We start from the raw sequence: 22781 nt of genomic DNA on the forward strand, positions 1-22781 counted from the left end.
TATCTTAATTAGAGCCCATGGATCAATGTCCACTGTATTAGAATCAGAGTCACTGGAACTGCTGTCGTCCGAGGAGGAGGAGTGAGAGCGAGCAGTCCGTGTCCTATGCTTTTTACGGCGTGTTGACACGGGATTTTTCAAGGGCTTAGGGGGCTGTGAGGAGGCACATGGCAGAGCTTGGCCAGAGGGAGGCACCATTGGGGCTGGGATGGCAGCACAGCATGCACAGGACTGGGGGAGAGGGGTGGTACTGTGGGGGCTCCCTGGGATTCTGCTTGGGTGACATTGAGGGTGCGTGAGGGGCTGGGAAGTCTGGGGTTGGGGGCAAGGGGGGAGCGGGGGAGAGGGAGCAGTGAGACCGGTCTGGGGTGCCGCAGGTACAGGGTGGTGCGCCGGAGCTCTGGTGTGGCGGCACGCAGGGGGACAGGCTGATGTGGCAGTCAGGCTGAAAGGGGTGAGGGTCCACGCGGACACAAGAGCGGCAGCAGCGGGGGTCGGGGCTGGGATTGGGGGACTGGTGGCAGGGGTGGGGAGGACTGTAGCGGGGATGGTGGGGGCGGGAGGGAGGGTGGGGGAAGCCGCGGCGGAGGGAGGCAGAGCCACCGCAGGGGCGGCTGCAGCGGGGGCAGGGAAAACGGCGATAGGGTTGGGGGGGAGAGCGGGAGGATTTGGGGGGAGGATGGGAGCGGGGGGGAGGGGGGGGAACCCTAGCCGGCAGAAAAGGGCATGGCTGCGCTCGTATATAAGGGGGAGACCGCGTTCAGGGAGTTGGGCGGGGGAAGAAAGGATGGCGCAGACCCCGCAGGGATGGGGCGTGGAGGGGGGGGGGACGGTGCAGCCTTTGTATTGAGAGAGGCAGGGGCAGCTGCAGCACTAGGACCCAGGGAACCCGAGACCCGGGAGCCGGATTCCTGGGCATCCTTATCAGAGTGATTAGCATCTGAAGGGAGGGTGTTTGTGTCTGTTGTGAAAGATTGTTTTGCACTTGTTTTATCTCTATTAACTTTCTCTACAGTTTTAGTTATTACGTGAAACAAAGGCATATACTGAGTTACAGAGAAGTCTTGGTTAGCTTGCCAGTTATATATCATAGTTCCAATTTTGTCCCAAAGTAAATTTTTGGTGATAATTTCTTTGTCAGTGCCAGGATACTGTGAAAGAATCCATTTTATAATTTTTTTAGGTTAGTCTTAAGAGAGTTTGCCGTTAGAGAAAGAAAAGTTGTCAGACGATAAGATTTCTAGGATCAGTAAATATAAATCTCCCTCGTTCTGGGATCGTTTCCAAGTACTAACTTGTGATCCCATATTAACGTGTCCCTTCCAGCAGATAAAAATGAGAAAAAAAAGAAAAACCCAAAAAGGGAATTAGGACCGAAAGAAAAAAGCACGCAATAGAGGTTGATTTAAAACTTACGCTTCTTCAACCGTGTGGGGTCCGGGGTCTGCGGAAGGTAGCCTGCTTTTGTCAGTCTCCTTGAACAATTTCGTTCAGATGTAAATTTCTGAGTGTCGAACTGACACCCCCTGCAGAGAAGGTCTTCTAAAACGAAAAGCCTTTCTCCACAAGAGGCGTGGCGTTCCGAAGGCAGTTATTGTTTTCCAAGGAAAACGCTGCTCTCTTGAGGCTCTTCTCCTCCTGTTCAGTGCACCATGTAAACCTGACAGCCTGCAGGGCTGGTTTAGCCCCCTAGCAGGCATCACGAGCCGGATAACTCAATCCCTCCCAAGGACAGAGTGTCCGAGTAAACAGGACGCTCGTAGCTGTGGCTACCTTAGCAAGCTTAGTGGATATAAGCTCTTGAGTGATTATCAGCTCTCTTAGGATTCCAGCTCTTTGCTTGCTAAGGGGCCTGTCAGGCTAGAGGGGAAGCAGACACGAGAGAGAAGGAAATCGTCCTGGCGTTCCACAGCGATGGTTTTATTGAGGGGTCTGTGAAGGGTTCCAGTGACAGCTCTTCTTCTCCCGAATGGGATAAAACAGCCCCTTTTTATAGGGTATAAGGGGATCCAAACTTGTCCAATAGTAGGGATTAGGGGAAAGCGACCTATGGGGTTACAGAGATAAGCTGGGGTCCAAAAGGAGGAAAACAGGAGCTTCTTTTGCTATTTCATCATGACTCAGCAATTCTTATCATTAAGCCTCGGCCCTCCATGGGGCCCTAGCCAACTCCATGGAGCCTGCGACAATGGTAACTTTCCTTGCACACAGCTCTAACATTGCTTGTAGTGTTGGTGTTGGATCGAGGGGCAGGCTCAGGATGGCAGCCTTGAGACATAAACTTTAAGGAATTGAGGGATTTTAGAGGAGCTGAGGTTTTAGTTAAAGATAAGCTTTATTAGAGCGTCATGGTTTGAGCCTGGCACAGAGCCAGTGCCCCCCATGAAAATGCCCTCACCCTGGTGTCTGCTGTGAGATGTGACCAGGAATAAGCAAAACAGGCTCCAGCTTAAACATAAAGAACACTTTATTACCTAAACTACAGGAAAATAGGGAAAAACTATAAGGAAAAGAAAAAAATTGAAGACCTTACAAAAAAAAACCACTTTCCTCCTCCCCACTACCTGACTTTCTCAGTCCGATACATTCTCCCAAATCACCAACTGCCCAACCTTGGCACCACACTTTAGTATACTCAAACTGCAGTTCATGAAGAGGAAAGGAGTCCTTCTTGTTCCATAGGCTTCCCCTGGAAACACACTGAAACCTCGTGTGCTTCCCTGCCACTTCGGCACCGCCCGGAAAAAAGTTCCTTTTGCCGCTTGTGACATCTTCCTTCCATGCCCAGTGCTCTCACCACCGCGCATGGATCAGAGCTGCTTTTAGGGTTGTCTTTCAAGGATGCCTTGTCTCACTCCAAAAAGGCACAGTCTCTGCTTTGGGACATCTGTCCCCCCCATATTTTTCCAACCCCCTGGGGCCGGGGGGTCCTCACGATGAACCCTCCTGGTTCTGAGCCACTGCTTCCCCCTAAGTGCAGTCTCTGTGTCACAGGAACAACTGAGTCCATGGCCACAAGAAAAGTCCAGCCAAAAGGCCACTCCAAATCATCTCTCCCCATTCAATCATCTCCACGTTCTTCGGGCCAGGTCCTTGTCTCATCTCATCTCTTATCTCCCTTCTTATTCAGCTTCGAGGAGGATTAGCATTTTTGCAAGGCCCCAATCATGAAAGAAAGGGGTTAAAACTTTCAGTCTCTGTCCCGGAGCTGCGGCACTCCCACACACGCTGCCCACACGCTGCCGCTCCGGCCGGGCACTCTTCCCCCCCCTTCTCCTCCTGGGCCGGCTGCTATCACATTCGGTGTCGCCGGCTCTCTCTCTCTCTCTCTCCTGGGGGGGGGGGGGATGGCTGCCCGAGGGCTGACTCCCTGGGATCTTCCACCCTTCCATCCTCGAAGGCCTCCTCACCTCCCATCTCTGTCCAGGCCCAGGGCCTACCACGTGGCTGCCCCTCCCCCGCCCAGCAGCAGCGACTGGACGGGGGAGAGATCTGACCTCTTCGCCGCGACGTCCCAAGAGAGCCTCCCAGGGCCAGAGCCCTGCTTTTAACCCCTGTGTATTCTCGGAGGTGTGTCCAAACCCCACTGGCTACACCAGGTGTCAGTATGAAACTCAGAACATCCATTGGTTTGACCACAGCATCCCAGAATTCCCACTCCTTCCTGGTCAAACCACCACATAGAGTTAATCAAAATAAATGGGTAGGCCTTAATTAAGTTTTTAGTAGTTAACTAACTGTTGATTGCTTGTCAACATTATGTTTGGTTAGCTGGGTTTTCAATGAAGAATAGAGACACCGATAAATAGCTTTTAGGAACATAAGACAATTGTAGGCCTCCTCTGTTCTGAAACCAATTGAAGACGGGCAATGGGAGTTCTACCAAGGGTTCATTTGTCATATTTGCATTGAAAAGGTAGAAAGGTCAGAACGAGGAAGACTTCATTTACTTCCTCATTTTTGGACCCCTCCCCATGAAAGGGACCACCGACCAATTTCAAGAAACAAACTACGCATGCTTAATAGCTTTTGAACTAATTACCATACGAAGGGGGAATGGGATGTACCAAAGTTATGACTATGCATTTGTATTTTGGGTATTCAATACTTGTATAGATAAGAGTGAAATAAACAGGGCCAGGAGACTTCTTCTCCTTTATAATGCCTTTATTAAAAGTGATCAGCTCAGGATTGGGCGGCTCGGCAGGGCTGCAGTCCCCGTCACGTCTCCCAGGGCGACTCAGAGGAGGAGGATATGCGCAGCTCTGTCCGCTAGGGGCAGAGCCAGGGGATCCAGTCCTCGTCGGAGCCTTTAGGGCTTGATGTCCCCGTCAGGTGTTGCTTTCCCTGGCTCGGTCTCGTCTGGTCCCGGCGTTGGGACCACTCCCTGCTCAGGGCGAGAGGGGCTCCGAAGGTGTTCAGCATCTCTGCAGGCTCAGCACTCGGCTCCTCACGTCCAGACATCACTTTAGTCTCTCAACTCTTATTTGGCTCGTTGTTTTTGGGGTTTTTTCTGTGCCTATGGAGTCGGGGTCCCACAAAGCATTCTGGACTTTGGAGTCACTTTGCATAACCCCCCCCCACCCTCTTGGGTGTCTTCCCTATGCTGGAAGAGAGCACTGCCTCAGGGAAGGGCAATCTACCACACCCAGCCAGGCTTTTTACTAATACAAAAGAAGAGATAAGCCTTAACGACCTGGTATTACAATAACAAAGCACTAAGAATCCTGGCAGAGACAGATCTGGCTGCGTCCCTGTAACTCTTTCTCACAAAAACAATATTAACTGAATTTTTGTTCATAACAGTCCCCCCTCTTTTTCTTTGATCGAGCTTAAATTCTTAAGCTCGCATCAACTCACAATTTTTTGTTTTGAATCTACTATAAATCTCTTGTGCACTGTGGTAATCATGCTTACTTAACCTTGTTACTTTTCTTGGTTTTTCCAGATTGGTTTGTACAGCCAATACTGTTTTACTAAAACAGACAAATAAGCATAGTAAAAAGAGCAATCCTCCAAGTACACACACAGCGAGAAAAACCACTTTTTCCCATACATATTTTCTGAAAATCTCTAAATTCTCCCACCCACTGGGATCAAGTGTAGGAGTTTGATCTTGATTATTTACACATGCCAATCTTTTTATTTCGTTTGAAATGTCTCTAATAATTGAATTCTTTATTTTTAATACTGCCTGGAGCCGGATGACTTTGTTCAACACAGATATTGAGGTCCGAACTTGGCTTTTACAATCTTGGATTTTCTCAATTTCTATTTCACTTTCCCGGTTTTGTTTAATTTTTCCCAAATCATTATATATAGGAACTCCTAAACTTGATCCAGTTTCTTTGGGTAATAAGAAAATTGGTGTTATCACCCTAGCAATGCAGTTGCCAGATGAGATCAAACTTAGGGGTTTAGAGTTCCCCTGAAATGTGTTCCAAAGGGGTTTATCTCTTTTCCAGTACACTCATATAAATACTTGTAACAAACAATTTTTCTTACCATTTTCACCATTTCTTTGCTTTTTACTAGATCTGCTGAGCTTGTTTCAGCAGCATCACATTCAAAGCAAAACCAGGCTTCCTCTATAGGGCACTCTCCTAGGAGAGGCTGCCTAAAAGTGGCAGTATTCTGGGCTATCCAATACACTCTCTTATTTTTCTGATAAAGGACCAATTGGGAGAGGTTAACACCATCAGGGTTAGAACTGATGTGGACTCTCGACAAGGAGCTCACTTCCTCCTCATAGAGGGGTTGGTAGCACTCTCTGCACGGCTCAGCTGGGCTCCCCTGAGCACCACCAGCAATCAGAGCCAGCATTACTACCCTTCCCAAGAGTCCGGTATGGGTCATCTTGCACAGCCTGCCCACCCGGCCTTGCCTCTTGGGGAATTTTTTTTCTGAGGACAAGCTTCCAAGCTCTTTAGAGTCCCTTCTACCCGCTTCTCTGGTTAAGCCTCTCTTGGTCTGTTCCCTACAAATTTTACTTTCCCCCCCCAGGGGAGTGTTCTGTAGAGGATTGACCTGGAGTCTTTAGAAGTATATTGGGGAACTTAAACTAGAATTACTTATTTACAGCCTTAAACTTTTTACCAACATAATTTACACAAAACAGTTTTGAAACATTTTAAGCAATATTAGAACTTTGATACCAATTTTTTTCTCTATACAGTTCAGTCTTTTTGACTCTTCCTTCTGAGAGTCAACTTTAAATCTCAGTATACTCAGGTGAATTAACTTGTGATGTGGATGAATCCTTATCCCGTGCCCGGAGATGGGTGGTGTGGACTCTGGCCCAATGCCAGAAGGAGAAAGGGGTGGAGTCCGGTCCAATGCCAAAAGAAGAAACTGGGAGTCTGGCCCAATGCCAGAAGGAGACAGGGTGGAGTCTGTTCCAATACCAGGGAGAATGGGGTACAGTCCGGTCCAATACCAGAATGCCAGAGGGAAAAACTTGGTGTTGAATCCTGGTTCAATACCAGGGGTGAGAGTGATGTGAGTCCAACCGTCTTAGTAATGAAGAATACCTGAAACGGGCTTTCAAACACAGGCATTAATGGTCTGCTGTTAATGATTTTATCAAAACTCAGCTTCTCTGTTTAATGTTATCAGTAATTTCTCTTTTTCCATAGCTTGTATGTTTCTCTTATCAACTTCTACATACTCTGTATTTTGCAAGGAGTTGTATTTCTCAGCTAGCTTAACTCTCAAAGTACTTTTATTCTCCTATTTTTTCTGTGTATTTAATTCACTGGTTTTCTTTTCTATTTTCAAGATCTTATTTATTTATCTCTTCCTTCTGTTTCTTACTTTTACTTACAGCTTAAATACTTCTTTCAACCCCTTACACTTTATCTCTTTTTCCCTTTTTTTTTCTTACACCATTCTTTTACACAATACACTTCCCTCTAAGGAGATGTGGTAGAACTTGTAATGCACAATCTACATTACCTCTATTCTAACTCATCTATATTCACTCTCTCATTTCTCATTCACTTTCGCACATTCCTCCACACCTTTAAGACACAAGCTTATTGCTAGAAAATCACAGGTCCCTATAGCCCCCCCTCACCTTGGGGTTGGCCCACAGGTCTCAGTATCTCTGGGCCTCTTGGAAGGGCCCAGACTCTGGTTGCCTCTGGTGCACATTCACCTGTGAGGCTGTCTGCGTGTCACTCCCACTCTTACAGCTACGGCTCCCTCACACATCTGGGGAGCACTAGTCTGGTTTGCAGGTCACACACACACACTTTGGTCACAGCCCCCACCCGCCCGGGGGACACAAGCCTGGTTTGCAGGTCACACACACAATTCCACTGCCCCCTTCCCACCTGCCCGGGAAGTTGAGGCTGACTTTGCTTGTAACTCACTCTCACACACACAACAAGACAACAATAAGGTACCTTTTACTTTCACACCACTTATTACAAGTTTAGTCTTACTGGCCAGTTTTTGGTGCTATTGGATATTTTTTCTACCTAGCTGTTTTTGTCTAACTTTAGATGTTACTTTGTTGAGACAGGACTTATCTGCTCCTGTATCAACCAAAAACTCTAATTCTTCATTTAGGGGTCCCACCTCAAAGTTTACCAAGGGCTCTTCTAGATGTTGCATCGGGTCCCCTAAAGTATAAAGCCCCTGACCCTCTAGTTGTCACTTCTAAGGATCTTCCCTAAATTATCTTGTTCCCTGGCTATTGCCATATCGAGACTGAGCTTTCTACAAAACCTCCTGGTGTGTCCTGGCTCTCCACAGTAATAGCAATGTCGTTCTCTCAAAGGGACTTGAGGTGTCTCTATCCCTCTTGCACCTGACAGTACAAGAGGCCTATCCTTGCCTCCTCCTGGTGGTGGACCTGCCCACCCTGCACTTTCTCTGGCTACAGCAACCATGATCTTAGCCTTGGCCTTTGCTTTTTCTTCCTCCCTCCTTAAATACATCTTCAATGCCTCTCTTAATAACTCATTTATGTCCTTCTCTTGCCAATCTTCCATCTTTTCCAGTTTCCTCCTTATATCAGGCCAAGATTTGGTAACAAATTGGACCTTTAGTAGCATTTGACCTTCTGGGGTGTCTGGGTCTATTCTAGAGTACAACTGGAAGTTCCGCCTTAGGCGATTAAGCCAGGCAGCAGGAGCTTCATCTTTCTCCTGTGTACCCTCAAATGCCAATTGGGTGTTAGTTCCTTTGGGAACTGACTCTTTGATCCGCCGTATTATCAAAGACCTATATTCCATCATGGCCTTCCTCCCCTCCTCCTGGTTAGGGTTCCAGCTGGGATCCGTTAGTGGCAATTTCTGTTCTCCTGATGGCACCTAGGGTCCTGGATGGTTATCTTTCTCCCAAATTCTTATGCCAGCCGCCCTCATCATCTGGACCTCTTCTGGGGAAAACAATATGCTCAGGATGGAATTCATCTCCCCCCAAGTGTAGATATTTGGACCTAGAAATTGATCTACTTGGTTAGCTATGCCCACTGGGTCCTCAACTAAATGCCCCAACTCTTTCTTGAATCCTCTCACCTCAGAAGCAGTTAGGGGAGCATTCACAAAGCCAACACCTCCTGCTATTCCTCCCATAGGAACCTCTTGTCGGATCTCAGGATCTCAGTCCTGAGGTGCTGAGCCACTGAGACCACCTTGGGGGGCTCGGGAGTCCTGGAATGTTGCCAGAAGTGTCTGGTGGCTGGACTTTGGTCCTACACAGGAGACGACAAGGATGAGGGCTTCACCGGGGTGAATGGTGAAGGGATTAGTTAATTAGAGGGTGAGACACAGGGTTTAGGATTTATGTACAGGGGGGTTTAGAGAAGTAAGATGGAGGAATTGGGGTGTGTCCTGTCCTTCTTCTTCTTCCTCTTCTCCTCCATCTTCTTTGGCCATGGTGGCACTTTTGGATTGGTTATTACTGAGAGTGCACCGAGTTATCAGAATAAATGGTATTGGGGAAAAATGATAAATACTGTACACGTAACAATGGGTATAAAGATACGTGGCTGCCCCAGAGGGCAGAGAGTGTGCTCATGGCTGACTGCTGAGCAGATCTCTGTTCGGCTGAAAGAACATCTTTTAGATAAACAATTAATAAACATAAAAACCGAAAGAAGAACTGAAGCCTCTTCTCGTCCTTCGATACGCGGGCTGCCCCAAGGCCACCTCGGGCCTTTCCAGGCCCCTCAAACAGCCGAGATAACCGGACAACCTCTCTGAGGGGAAAGAGTCTCTCTGCCTTGGAGGTCTTGGATCTGGTGCTAAATAACGGCCCATCTTCAGATGCCAAACTACTTTGAGGGATATCTGGGTTACCTTGAACTTTCTGCCCATCAGCAGGTGTATTTGCTGATAGTTCTTTATCGGGCGAGGAGGCATTTGTTTCCCAACTAGGAGGAGGTAAAGGGACAGCAATAGGAGGGGGAGAAGAGCCTGAGTGGATATTAAGTGCAGCTGGAGAAGGGGTGGAGAATGCAGCAGGTGGAGTAGGCACTTGTGGTGGTGCAGAAGGAACTGGAGGGCATACTGGGTTTATCATAGCGGAAGCTGAAGAGGTAGAAGGAGGAGTTTGAGCAGGTGGTAATGAGATGGCAGCCGGGGGAAGAACCGGACCTGCCATTTGAGGTGCTTGAAGAAGAGGATTATAAGGTGGAGGGGCAGAAGGAGGCAAATAGTCCAGGGGGTCCCATCTTTTACTAGTCCTATCATCCCCTCCTTCATTCCCCTCTTTCTTCCTCTGTACCTTACAAATTCGCACCCCTTCATCCCCAACAGCGCTCTTTAACCAGCAGGCTACATACAATAACTGCTCAGGATCAGTATCCCCTCGAGCTGTCAGATAATTATTTAATAGTTGGCACATCCACTTATCCTTTGTCCCACACCAAGGCCATCCTCCTTGTAACTCTAATTCTGGCCACACTTCCATACAATAATGGATCATTTTCACTTTATCTAATCCCTCTGTCGCGTCTATAGAATCCCATTTTACTAACAGTTCTCCTAAGGGACTATTGGGAGGTATGTCCCTCAGCCTCTTACCGGTCTTTTTACTATTACACCCTCCCATTTTACAGGTCTCAACAGTAAAAAATCCCAAAGGTGCCTTTACTGACCAGTAATTTCAAAAAGAACATTCTTTGAGGAGCTTCAGCCTCCTCCACTGAAACTTCAAATTTCTGCCTGATGCTCAGGACTTTATACTGAAACAACTGCCCAATCTCTTGATTGCCTAACTTTCCCCACGTCAGGTCTTACATCTATCGGGACTTGAACACACGAAGCCTCGGCCTAAGAATCCGGGTCGTGCCTGACTCCCTCAGTCAGGAAAAACAACTGCCTGATTTTTAGTTTGCCTAACCCGCCAATTTTTAGGCTTCCCCGTATCAGGACTTAAAAGCAAACCACAGCCTCCTTCGCTGGGGTTTGTGCCTGACTCCTGTGTCAGGACTTACTTTTGCCTGCAGGGCTTGTCGGCTACCCGAATCCTTCTCGGGACTGACAAATCTTACGTGAATCCTTCTTGAGACTTACAAATGCTACCCGAATCCTTCTCGGGACTGACAAATCTGCCTGACTTCCTTCTTTCAGGGCCTATTTTGGGTGCGTGCCACTCATACAAATATTCCCTCCCCACGCCCGGACGGGGGGGGCCCTTTATTCCCCCTTGGGAGACGACTCACTCACACTAATTCCAAGCTCCGCCCCCTGTTCCCGGCCGGATCCTTCGCAGGAGTCCGGAACCGCGGTACTGAGAGGTCTGCTCTCACTTTGAAGGTCCGGCTGCTGGCCTTCGTCTCATTCACACACACATGCGCACGTCTCCCACTCCCGCCACCGGCTTTCTCACCAATCCGGTGCTCCTCTGCGTCGCTGCTCCTGAGCCGATCCCTCTGGTCCTGGTAGCCAGCTGTCCTGAAGTCCAAGATGGCCAGTCTTGAGTCTTCTTGCGGCGTGGCTATTCCGGACGAGTGCCCCCAGCTGAAATATACAGGGCCAGGAGACTTCTTCTCCTTTATAATGCCTTTATTAAAAGTGATCAGCTCAGGATTGGGCGGCTCGGCAGGGCTGCAGTCCCCGTCACGTCTCCCAGGGCGACTCAGAGGAGGAGGATATGCGCAGCTCTGTCCGCTAGGGGCAGAGCCGGGGGATCCAGTCCTCGTCGGAGCCTTTAGGGCTTGATGTCCCCGTCAGGTGTTGCTTTCCCTGGCTCGGTCTCGTCTGGTCCCGGCGTTGGGACCACTCCCTGCTCAGGGCGAGAGGGGCTCCGAAGGTGTTCAGCATCTCTGCAGGCTCAGCACTCGGCTCCTCACGTCCAGACATCACTTTAGTCTCTCAACTCTTATTTGGCTCGTTGTTTTTGGGGTTTTTTCTGTGCCTATGGAGTTGGGGTCCCACAAAGCATTCTGGACTTTGGAGTCACTTTGCATAACCCCCCCCACCCTCTCGGGTGTCTTCCCTATGCTGGAAGAGAGCACTGCCTCGGGGAAGGGCAATCTACCGCACCCAGCCAGGCTTTTTACTAATACAAAAGAAGAGATAAGCCTTAACGACCTGGTATTACAATAACAAAGCACTAAGAATCCTGGCAGAGACTGATCTGGCTGCGTCTCTGTAACTCTTTCTCACAAAAAAAATATTAACTGAATTTTTGTTCATAGCAAGAGGACTCTTTAATCACCTGTAATTTGTGGTTTGTATTTGGGAGCTGCTGCCCAGCGTCGCAATAAGCATACACTTTCTAACTGTAAACTGTTAGAGAGTCTTTGTCCGTCACAGTTGGATATCAGTACTAGATCAATATCCATATTTTTAATAAATCATCTGGTGAGCCAGGCAGGAGATCTGCTCTCTCTGGCCATGGGGCCAGTTGGGGTCCGGGACCCTTCTGGACGCCCACCCAGAAATTTCTGGGAAGAGAGATCCTGCGATCCTTCTGACTATCCGGGAAAAGACCAGAACCTGCTGGAACTACGAACAAAAGGTGTGTTTATATTTGGGGAAAGTACCTTATTATATAAGCAGTTAATAAGACACGAGAGATGTCTTGTAGCAGTGGTCTGGTAACCTGTGTCCTGTAGTGGGGACTTGGGGACCCGTGTCCTGTAGTGAAGATCCAGGGCTCTGATAGTCCGTGTCTCGTAATGGAGATGGAGGCAGCCGTGTTTTGAATTTGGATTGGAGCAGTGGTGGCTCTGGTTTCAGTCTGTAGTTTAAAGGTGCACCTCATTGATCCATCATTTGAATGGCTACTCGGAATTTTTGGGACTCAAAGGGTCCCCTTGTGGGTCGCAGACAATCATGGTTGCGGCCCCACGCTGTGTGTGTATTGTAAACAGATCCGTGTTTGTTTGGTGGTTTTGTGATTTTGTGTGTTTGGGTTGTAGAAAACTAGTTATGTACCGTATTTGTTGTGGTTTGTGAGAGTTTGTGTTGTAAGTATTATAATCTGTGTGATTTGGTGTGTGTTATGAACCTTTCTAAGTGAAATAAACAGGGCAGGAGACTTTCTCTCCTTTTAATGCCTTTATTAAAAGTGATCAGCTCAGGATTGGGCAGCAAGACAGGTCTGCAGTCTCCGTCATCTCTCCCAGGGTGACTTGTAGGAGGAGGATATGCGCAGCTTTGTCCACTAGGGGCAGAGGTGGGAGTCCGGTCCTCGTGGGTGCAAGTTGGGCGTGGTAACCCAGATGTTGAATTCTCGGCTTCCGCCCTCTCCGGGTCCCGGTCCGAGAGGACTCTCCCACTTACGGTGAGGGGCATCGAAGGTTTTCAGCATCTCTGCAGGCCCAGTGAAATAAACAGGGCCAGGAGACGACTTCTCCTTTTTAATGCCTTTATTAAAAGTGATCAGCTCAGGATTGGGCAGCTTGGCAGGGCTGCAGTCCCCGTCGTGTCTCCTAGGGTGACTCAGAGGAGTAGGATATGCGCAGCTCTGTCCACTAGGGGCAGAGCCGGGGAATCTGGTCCTCGTGGGAGCTTTTTAGGGTGTGGTGTCCCCATCAGATGTTAGTCCTCCCAGCCCAGTCGGCCCGGTCTCACCACCAGGGATGACTCCCATGGTCAGGGCGAGAGGGACTCCGAAGGTGTTCCGCATCTCTGCAGGCTCAGCACTCGGCTCCTCACGTCCAGACATCACTCCAGTCTCTCAACTCTTATTTGGCTCGTTGTTTTTGGGGTTTTCTCAGTGCGTTTGGAGTTGGGGTCCCACAAAGCATTCTTGTCCTTGGAGTCAGTTTGCAAACCCCCCCCACCCCCCAGGTCTCTTCTCCTCACTGTTCGGGAAGGTCTCCACCCATTACTGTCTCGGAGAAGGGCCATTACCTGGCCCTAGCCAGGGCCTTTACTAATACAAAAACAACCATTAACAACAATGACCCGTAATTACCATAACACAGGCAGCAGCCCAGCAGTAGTGGTAACAGAAAAAAATCAACTGAAGTTTTGTTCATAACACCCAGCACTCTGCTCCTCATGCCTAGACATCACTCTAATTTCTTAACTCTATATTTATATTGGCTCGTTGTTTTGGGGGTCTTTTCAGTAAGTTTGGAGTTGTAGCTTCTCATGGCATGCTGGTCCTGAAGTTATTTTGCATGCACCCCCTCCCACATTTCGTCTTTTCTCTTCATTGTCTGAGGAGGTCCACGCCCTTCACTGTCAAGGAAGAAGAGCCATCAACCCAGCCTGGGCCAGGGCCCTCACAGATACAGAAAAAGAACCATTAATGTCAACGACTTGCAATTATCATTACAAACAAGTAGCACTTTAGCAGCAACCCTGGTCTGACTAGCTTTTGTAACTTTTTTCTCACAAAAAATTTTGGCAGATTTTTTTGTTCATAACAGTAAGAGTTTTGGGGAGTTTTAGAAGCTTGAAGTTGTGAAAGGTTTTTGAAACCACCGCCTGATTTGCGGAGGTGTTATGAACAAAAGTTCTGCTAATTTTTTTGTGAGAAAAGGTTACAAAAATCAGCCAGATCACTGTTGCTGCCGAAGTTCTGCCTGTTTTTTTTATTGTAATCACGGGTCGTTGTGGCTAATTGCTCCTTTTGTATTAGCAGAGCCTTTCCCAAGGCTAAGTTGTACTTTTCCCCAGAATGGTGAAGAGACCTGGGGGGGGAGGGGGGGGGCTATGCAAAGTGACTCCAGGACCAGCATGCTGTGGGGGAATACTGCTCCAAACGTACTGAGAAAACCCCAAAAACAACGAGCCACCTAAGAGTTGAGAGATTGGAGTGATGTCTGGACGTGAGGAGCGGAGTGCTGGGCCTGCAGAGACGCTGAAAACCTTCGTTATTCCTCACCCTGTGTTCGAGAACCTCTGGGCCGGGTCTCGGAGGGGGCGAGACTGGGACCAATTCAACATCGGAAGGAGTCACCACGCCCTAAAGGCTCCCACGAGGACTAGACCCCCAGCTCTTCCCCTAATGGACAAAGCTGCGCATATCCTCCTCCTCTGAGTCGCCCTGGGAGAGACGACAGGATCCTGCAGCCCTGCCGAGCCGCCCAATCCTGAGCTGATCACTTTTAATAAGGCATTAAAAAGGAGAAGAAGTCTCCTGCCCTGTTTATTTCAGGAGGGACACCTTTTTGGGAGAGCAGACTGACTTAAAGTGTTTGTGTTGTGCTTGGACTGCATGTTAGAGGGGAATTAGGCTGTATGTGGGCCAGGGTAGTATGTGGTTTTGGCTGTAAAATTTTACTTCATGCATTGTTAGGTGAAAAGAGCTTTGAGTGAGCTAAATTTGTTCACTTTGTAGTTAAAAGCCCCGTGATAGGGGAGTCATTTGTTTCCTGGGTAACCGGAGGGGGCTCCAGGCTTTGTAGCCTCAGGATATGTCCTTTTAACCCCCGAGACGATTTGGCGAGTGAATGTTTTGATGATTTTTACTTTTATGTGAGGTTTGCAGTTGCTAGAGTGTGTGGTAATACTTTAAACTGTTGGTGGCATATCCCCCTCCACTTCTTGTGGAGGGATTTGTGCTGTGCGCCGGCCGAAATTTCTGTGATTTTTAGCAGGACCTTGTTAAATATTTTGTTGAGTGTGTTTGGAGTTGTGAAAAACCCCTAGCTGTTTTCTTCGTGAGCCTAAACTATTAGTGTTTGGAGTCAGATCTCTGTGAGAAAAAGAAACTCAAGCTTTCGTTGTATGCATATAGCCAAGGTAAACCTACACCAATCTTTTTTGGTGTCCATCGTGGGCCAAGGCAACGGCAGATATAGATCTTGTGTGCCGTAGTAACAGTAGTTATTGAGTAGCAAGCTCCTGTGCTGGATATGTAGTTTGTCAGGTACGCTGCTTATCTCTTTGTTTTGTTCAGTTTGGGAAGATGTTAATGCAAACAGTGTCTCTGTGCTTTGCTGTGACATTGATGGCTTGGTTGTGCTGGGGGAGCTATTTTCTGGGGACAATGAGGGAATCCCTCTCCCTCTCCCTATCTGGGATTGATGTGTATTGTTTTAGAATGCCGGCTCCCGTGTTCCTTGTTCTCCCTCATGGAAGCTGTTGAATACTAGTAATACTATTAACTAATACTGTTGGCATACTATGGGGTTTGTGGAATCTGGTGTCATCCTGCTGTAAGACAAAACAAACTGTAGGTGAGGAGATATTGAAATGTGCCCTGAAGCGGCTGGTCCCTGGATGGCAGTGTGTGTGGTAGGATTTGGGCAGGCTCCTAGAGTGGTTATCACCTCCCCTTGCCTGGGACTTTTCGCCTAAACAGGCAATGAGCCCTGGCAGACTGACGCGTCACCTGATACAAGGGTGCGTCACCTACCCTGATGAAACCCAGCAGCTTCTCGCCCTGTACGGGGGCCTGGCCTATGCCTGTTGAGCCACAGTTCAGTGCTGTCAGAGGAGTGTGGCTGAGGCAGGGACCCGACGTGCTTTGGAGGACACTATGGCTGAGATAGGGACCCAAAAAACGACTACAGTAATTGCTCCCCAGAAGTGTCAAAGAAAAGGGGAATAAGGAGAGCCAAGGAGCGATCAGCAAGACTCACTCACCTTTTAGTAGTCCCATGTGGCCAGTGCAAAAGTCTGATGGAGAGTGGAGGTTAACAGTAGACCATCGTGGCCTGAATTAAGTAACACCCCCACTGAGTGCTCCTGTACCACACATGTTAGAGCTTCAAAAGGAACTGGAGTCAAAGGCAGACAGGTGGTGTGCTGCACTTGGCATTGTCAGTGCATTTTTCTCAATTCCTTTGGCAGCAGAGTGCAAACCACAGTTTGCTTTCATGTGGCGGGGTGTCCAATACAGCTGAAATTGACTGCCCCGGGAGTGGAAACACACTGATGCCTTAAAAACCTAGAAATAAAACAAGACTCTTTCTAGGCATTGTTAGTGTGGGAGGTAATAAAAAGGCTGGTCTTTATTGGAGGCCTCCACGGGGCAGATATGGAAAATGCCCACCCCTACACAGGATAAATACAGTTTTATAAGTTTAGAAAATTAGCATAACTGACAAAAATGTCAAATTAGAGATCTAAGTGGTGAGGTAATTCCCCCCTGTTCAAACCTTTTCTTAATCCTCCACCCTCAGATAGGAACTAAGCTTTGTTTACGAAAATGTGTTTTGGAGAGCTGTTTTCAACCTTGGCTCCCAGGAAGAACCAAGACAGGCTAGGGGCCTTGGATCCCCAGCTTGGAGCTTCTGGAAAATTTTTTGTCTTCCTGCCTATCAGAGTAGGGAAAACTACTGGGGCTAGCTAGGAACTATGTAACGATAGAACATTATAGCTAGAATATATATATGAAGGAAATATAAAAGCAAAAATTATTCTGGCATCACTACCATCTGTCAAGGACTGATCCGAAGAGTACTGGAAATGGGTGATGCCTCTGAAGATCTAAAATACATTCATGACATCATTGTGTGGGGCAATAAGGCTGAAGAACTGTTTGAGAAGGGGAAAAGAGTAGTTCAGAATGTTCTGAAAGCAGGATTTGCCGCAAAGAAGAGCAAGGTGAAGGAACCTGCACAGGACATCCAGTTCTTGGGTGTCAAATGGCAGGATGGCTGCTGTCATGTGCTGCATTGTGGCAGGACATTGCTGCATGGGTAGAAAACATGGCTCTGAAGGAATGGCACGTAGATGCTCACATAGCCAAAAGTCGTGCCGCTGAGGAACATCAAAACAATGAACAGGCAGATAATGTTGCCAAAATTGAAATCACTACGGTAGTCTTAGACTGGGAGCAGAAGTGTGAACTATTTATGAAATAAACAGGGCCAGGAGACTTCTTCTCCTTTTCAAGGCCTTTATTAAAAGTGATCAGCTCAGAATTGGGCAGCTCGGCGGGGCTGCAGTCTCCCGTCGCCTCTCCCAGGGTGACTCAGAGGAGGAGGATAAGCACAGCTCTGTCCACTAGGGGCAGAGCTGGGGAATCACGTCCTCGTGGGAGCCTTTAGGGCGTAGTGTTCCCGTCTGATGTAGATTACCTCGCTCCATCCGCCCAGTCCCGGCGTCAGGACGACTCCCATGGTCAGGGCGAGAGGGACTCTGAAGGTGTTCCGCATCTCTGCAGGCTCAGCACTCGGCTCCTCACGTCCAGACATCACTCCAGTCTCTCAACTCTTATTTGGCTCGTTGTTTTTGGGGTTCCTGCACATTTGGAGTAGAGGTCCCACAGCATGCTGGTCCTTGGAGCCACTTTGCATAGCCCCCCCACCCTCTCAGGTCTCTTCACCCTTCTGGGAAAAGTACACCTTAGCCTCGGGCAAGGCTCTGCTAATACAAAAGGAGCGATTAGCTACAACGACCCGTGATTACAATAACAAAACACACAGAACTTTGGCAGTGACAGTGATCTGGCTGCCTTTTTGTAACTTTTCCTCACAAAAAAATTAACAGAATTTTTGTTCATAACAATTTATTGCTCAGCAGGCCCTTGAAACATCAGTGAAATAAACAGGGCCAGGAGACTTCTTCTCCTTTTTAATGCCTTTATTAAAAGTGATCAGCTCAGGATTGGGCAGCTCGGCAGGGCTGCAGTCCCTGTCGCGTCTCCCAGGACGACTCAGAGGAGGAGGATATGCACAGCTTTGTCCACTAGGGGCAGAGCTGGGGATCAAGTCATCGTGGGAGCCTTTTAGGGCATGATGATCCCTTCGTTGTTGATTTCGTCTCAGTCTCGCTTCCTCCCAGACCTGGCCCGGGGGCTCTCGAACACAGGGTGAGGATCAACGAAGGTTTCCAGTGTCTCTGCAGGCACTCGGCACTCGGCTCCTCACGTCCAGACATCACTCCAGTCTCTCAACTCTTAGGTGGCTCGTTGATTTTGGGGTTTTCTCTGTGCGTTTGGAGTCGGGGTCCCAAAAAGCATGCTGGTCCTGGAGTCACTTTGCATAACCCCCCCCACCCTCTCAGGTGTCTTCCCTATTCTGGGAAAGGTACAACTTAGCCTCGGGCAAGGCTCTGCTAATACAAAAGGAGTGATTAACCACAACGACCCGTGATTACAATAACAAAACATGCAGAACTTTGGCAGGGACAGTGATCTGGCTGCCTTTTTGTAACTTTTTCTCACACAAAAAAATATTAACCGAATTTTTGTTCATAACAATTAGGACATCTAGGAAAAGATGCAACTTACAAATGGGCCTGTGATCGAGGGGTGGACCTGACCATGGAGGCTATCACATTGGTCACTCATGAATGTGAAACGTGCCGCAATCAGGTGAGTTTTGGGAGTAAAATCTCCTTGGAATAGAGGGCTGTGGCTGGGTTTTTGACATGGTGAGGCCTGGCAAATTGACTATATTGGACCATTGCCATGAACACACCAAGGCAAGGGTTAGATAATCATTATGGTTAAGGTGACTACTGATTGTCTGCAAACATACCCTGTAAGCCATGCCACTGATTGCAATACCATCTTAGGCCCTTAAGAGATACATTTTCTGGGGGCACTGGTGCCTTGTGAAGGCTGACTTAGAACAGAGACTAGATGGAGCTAAAGAATAAAGAATAAAGTAGATATTTTATAAGAGGTCTCAGATAGATCCACCTTGGGCAGCACAACCCAAAATGGCCACAAAATGGATGACAGGTCTCGCACTTTTATAAGTTTTTGTCCATTAGCATATTGGACCTAATTGTCCAATTACGGCTTTAGCCCATGAAGTCCCATCCTTCTTGTTTTCTCTCTTCAGTCCACCGTTGTTTATGCTCTTGGGTCTGAGAAGATCTGGATCGGCTGTGTTTGGGTCCCCAGCTAGAGAAGGAATTGTTTTGTCTACCTATTCTATGGAGAGAGCTTATTATCCCCTAATATGAAGCCTAGACTTACACACTAAAGCAGAATAGAATCTGAAAAATTTAAAAGCTAATACCTGAGGCATCAGCATGGTACCCCAGAAAGAATGGAATCAGACAATGGGACTCATTTATCATATAACCTCATAAACTCTTTGGCAAAGAAACATGCATTGAGTGGATATATCACATTCCTTATCACCCACAAGCCTCTGGAAAGATTGAGAGGTATGATGGACTGCTAAGGACTGTTAAGAGGGTTGGGTAATGGGTCATGGAAGCATTGGGTAGCAAATATAGCAGAAGTCACTTGGCTGGTTAACACCAGAGGATCTGCTAACTGCACTAGTCCTACCCAAACAAAACCACTACACACTGTGGGAGGAGATAAGGTCCCTGTACTGCATGGAGGGAAGTGGCTGGGGAAGTTGGTGTGGATTTCTCCACCCATGGGAAAAGGCAAACCCATTAATGCCATTGCCTTTGCTCAGGGACCACGGTGTACTTGGTGGGTAATGCGGAAGGATGGGGAGACCCGGTGTGTGCCTCAAGGAGATTTAAACTTGGGTGAAAAATAATCTATGTGTAAATTGTATGTTGCAGGAAGTAGCAGGAGAGACGTGAACCGATGAAGAGTGAATTTTACAAGGGAGAGGAGAGTGCGGTGATGACCCAGGCAGGGCCTGGTCTTGGGGCCCAGTGATCGAGTGTGCTTTTTCTCCTGTCTTGAGCACCCATCTTGATGGAATGGAGCCCAAGTCGCGGCCTCTTTTTGAACATCTAGAGAGGTGGAGAAAGCCCATGAAATGGGAAAATAATATCTGTGAAAGGACAGGGGACAGTAGTTAATGAAAATGTATGCATCTATGTGTTGGACATAAAGATGGTTTAAGGATGCAGTTTAAGTTGTGTTAGTAGAAAGGGATTTCAGTAATAAGAAATAAATATAAATAGAATAGTTAGAAGATATATGTAGATGTATATATACATATATATATATATAATTCTGTGAGATCTGAGTATGATGCAAATGATATGGAGGAAGGGGAGGAGATTGTATTGGGTGTGGCTTAAATGGAATTGGTTTTCCCCATAGCAGTCCTCACTGTTCCATCCTTTGCATTGGTAGCTTGAAAGGTGTTGATAACACCCCAGTGTTTTGGCTACTGCTGAGCAGTGTTGGCACAGCATCAGTGCTGTCTCTCCAACATTCTGCTCCTCATCAGCAGGATGGGGGTTGGCAAGATCCTGGAAGGGGACACATCTATGCCAGCTGACCCAAATTGGAGGGATACTCTATATCATATGACATCAGCTGAGGTATAAAAGCTAAGTTAAGGAGGAGGAAGGGGGCACATTCATTACTTACAACGTTTGCCTTTCCGAGCAACCCCTACGCATGCTGTAGCCCTGCTTCCTGGAGAGTGGCCGGACAGTGCTTGCTGATTGGAACTAGAGGACAGAATTATTTTTCACTTCCTCTTTGCTCATTCATGAGCAGACTTTCACTTTTGCTTTAGTAAACTACTTTATCTCACTGGGTGAGTTTTTTTCCATCCTTTTTTCTCTCCCCATCCAGCTGAGAAGGGGAGTGATGGAGCAGCTTGGCTGGTACCTGGCATCCAGCCAAGGTCAACCCACCACAGATGCTTTTGATGCCATCCTGAGTTGGTGAGTAAGGACTTTACAATTAAAATTGTAATGCAGGTATGTTTTATTCCATCTGGGATGCATGGTGGTATATTTCCACCAAAGACGTGTACCTGGAGAGACAGGTTTCAGGTTTAAGTACACACTGATCCCACAAGCCCATACCTCCCTGCCTGCCCATTCCCTGCCCACTGTCTGCCTCCTTGTGCTTCATATTATAATTAGTCTTCTGTGGTGCTACGCCCCCTGGGGGTTGTGGGCAGGGGTCTTCTTGATGAAGTAAGAGGTCTTCCTCAGGTATTCGCTGCTTGACCTCATCTCTGGGCAGGCGTAGTGGAGGTTTTGGCTTTCTCAGGTCAGTTTGCCCTGGCCAAAACTAGGACCCTGGTTCTTGCTGGCTCCTTAAGCAAAAGGTTCTGCTTTATGGGTTTCAGCAATACCTGAGTCTTGCTTTTCTGAGTTTTTTTATCTTTATGGCCTTTACCTAGCAACTAAATTCTTATGTGTTCTGTTACATTTTGTTTCTACCTAGTAAGTTACATTCCTGTTACAAACTGTGTTCTGTACTTTTGCAAACTTGTTAAATAAGCTGTACATATTTCTGTTTTCCTCCACCCTCCTAAGTACATGATATGCTTCTAAAATTCTGAGTTTTCATAAACATACATGTTTCCCATATCAATCCAGGTGTTACAGGAGAAGGGTCAGAGATCAATCAGACAGATCTGATTCAGTAGTTAGTTTATTGAGGTCTCATCAGTAAATTTATGCATGTAAAATTTTTAATAAGTACAGATGGATTGGCGGTCATGTGGCAGGACATCCCTCCTACCACAGAAAAGCTTATCTGCTCTGTCCATCAGGTGGTGTGATCACTCTGGACATTCTCCTCCCCACATGAAGTGATGAGATAACCCAGGCCAGCTCTCTGACTAGTAGGTTAGTGAGTTATTTCTCTGGCACCAGAGGTAGAATTCCCAATAAGCAACTGGGGATGAGAGCAGATGTGGGGAGATGAGCTGGAAATTCCTCAGTGAGAGACATCACTTTACAAACTATAAAATCTACACAAACTTTCAAGACTCCTACACACACCTTGGAAATGTGCAGGACTTCTCCCGCAGAGTTTGGATGTGAATTCCATGGATACTTTCCCTGGGAATCGAGTGAAAGAATTCTATGTGTACTCCATCCCCAATGCGGTGGTAAGTTACATTGAATCCTAATCTGTACTATTTCTTCACTAGATGTAATATAAATACCTTTATTGTGCACTGTATTTTATCTACTAATAGTTCTTTTTGTTTTACTCCTGTGTAGTAAGTAGTCTGTTTAAAGTCTTATGTCTGTTTTTCTTGTGTCTATTTGTAGTAATTACATATCCGCTGAACAGAGAGAGACATGGTTCTCCCAGGAAAATCCTGGGAAGCTGTGTAGAAGCTTTCGGAAACTTAAAGGAAAGAATTCAAACAATTATTATCTCTCTTTCTGTAACCATTGTTTATAGATATGGTTCTACAGAGTGTGCTATTCATAGTTCACCAAGTGTGAGAGAAGATTCCTAAAGGCCAATCAGGTCTTAGGTCCACCATTGTTTCTGTAAGAACCGTAGATTTCTAATAAAAAAGTGTCTTTTGATGCCTTCTGATGATGGAGTCTTTGTATCACCTTTGGCTGTCCCTGATACCCCTCCGGTGATAATCGGTGACCTTGAGTGTGTTGCATCGATCACGCCTTTGTGGAGTTGCACAATAATTGGTGACCTCCGACATTGGGTGCACCTGGGGGGGGGGGGGGTCGCACGACAATTGATGACCCCTCACGTGAGTGAACACTCTGCCTTGATTTTTTGATGACTCCTCTGAAGTATGT

The 22781-nt window shown here is 47.4% G+C and overlaps 2 long non-coding RNA genes across 2 annotated transcripts; both read left to right on the forward strand.

The window, feature by feature from the left end:
• Window positions 1-372: 372 nt before the first annotated feature.
• LOC141726948 (uncharacterized) lies at window positions 373-20781 on the forward strand. The gene is made up of 3 exons (XR_012577906.1): window positions 373-454; window positions 18572-18681; window positions 19863-20781. It is a non-coding gene; the product is annotated as an uncharacterized LOC141726948 (long non-coding RNA).
• A 55-nt stretch (window positions 20782-20836) lies between these two features.
• LOC141726943 (uncharacterized) lies at window positions 20837-22392 on the forward strand. Its single transcript, XR_012577900.1, has 2 exons — window positions 20837-20930; window positions 21773-22392. It is a non-coding gene; the product is annotated as an uncharacterized LOC141726943 (long non-coding RNA).
• Window positions 22393-22781: the final 389 nt, after the last annotated feature.

The sequence above is a fragment of the Zonotrichia albicollis genome, chromosome W (genome assembly GCF_047830755.1).
Source record: "Zonotrichia albicollis isolate bZonAlb1 chromosome W, bZonAlb1.hap1, whole genome shotgun sequence".
NCBI classification, from domain to species: domain Eukaryota; kingdom Metazoa; phylum Chordata; class Aves; order Passeriformes; family Passerellidae; genus Zonotrichia; species Zonotrichia albicollis.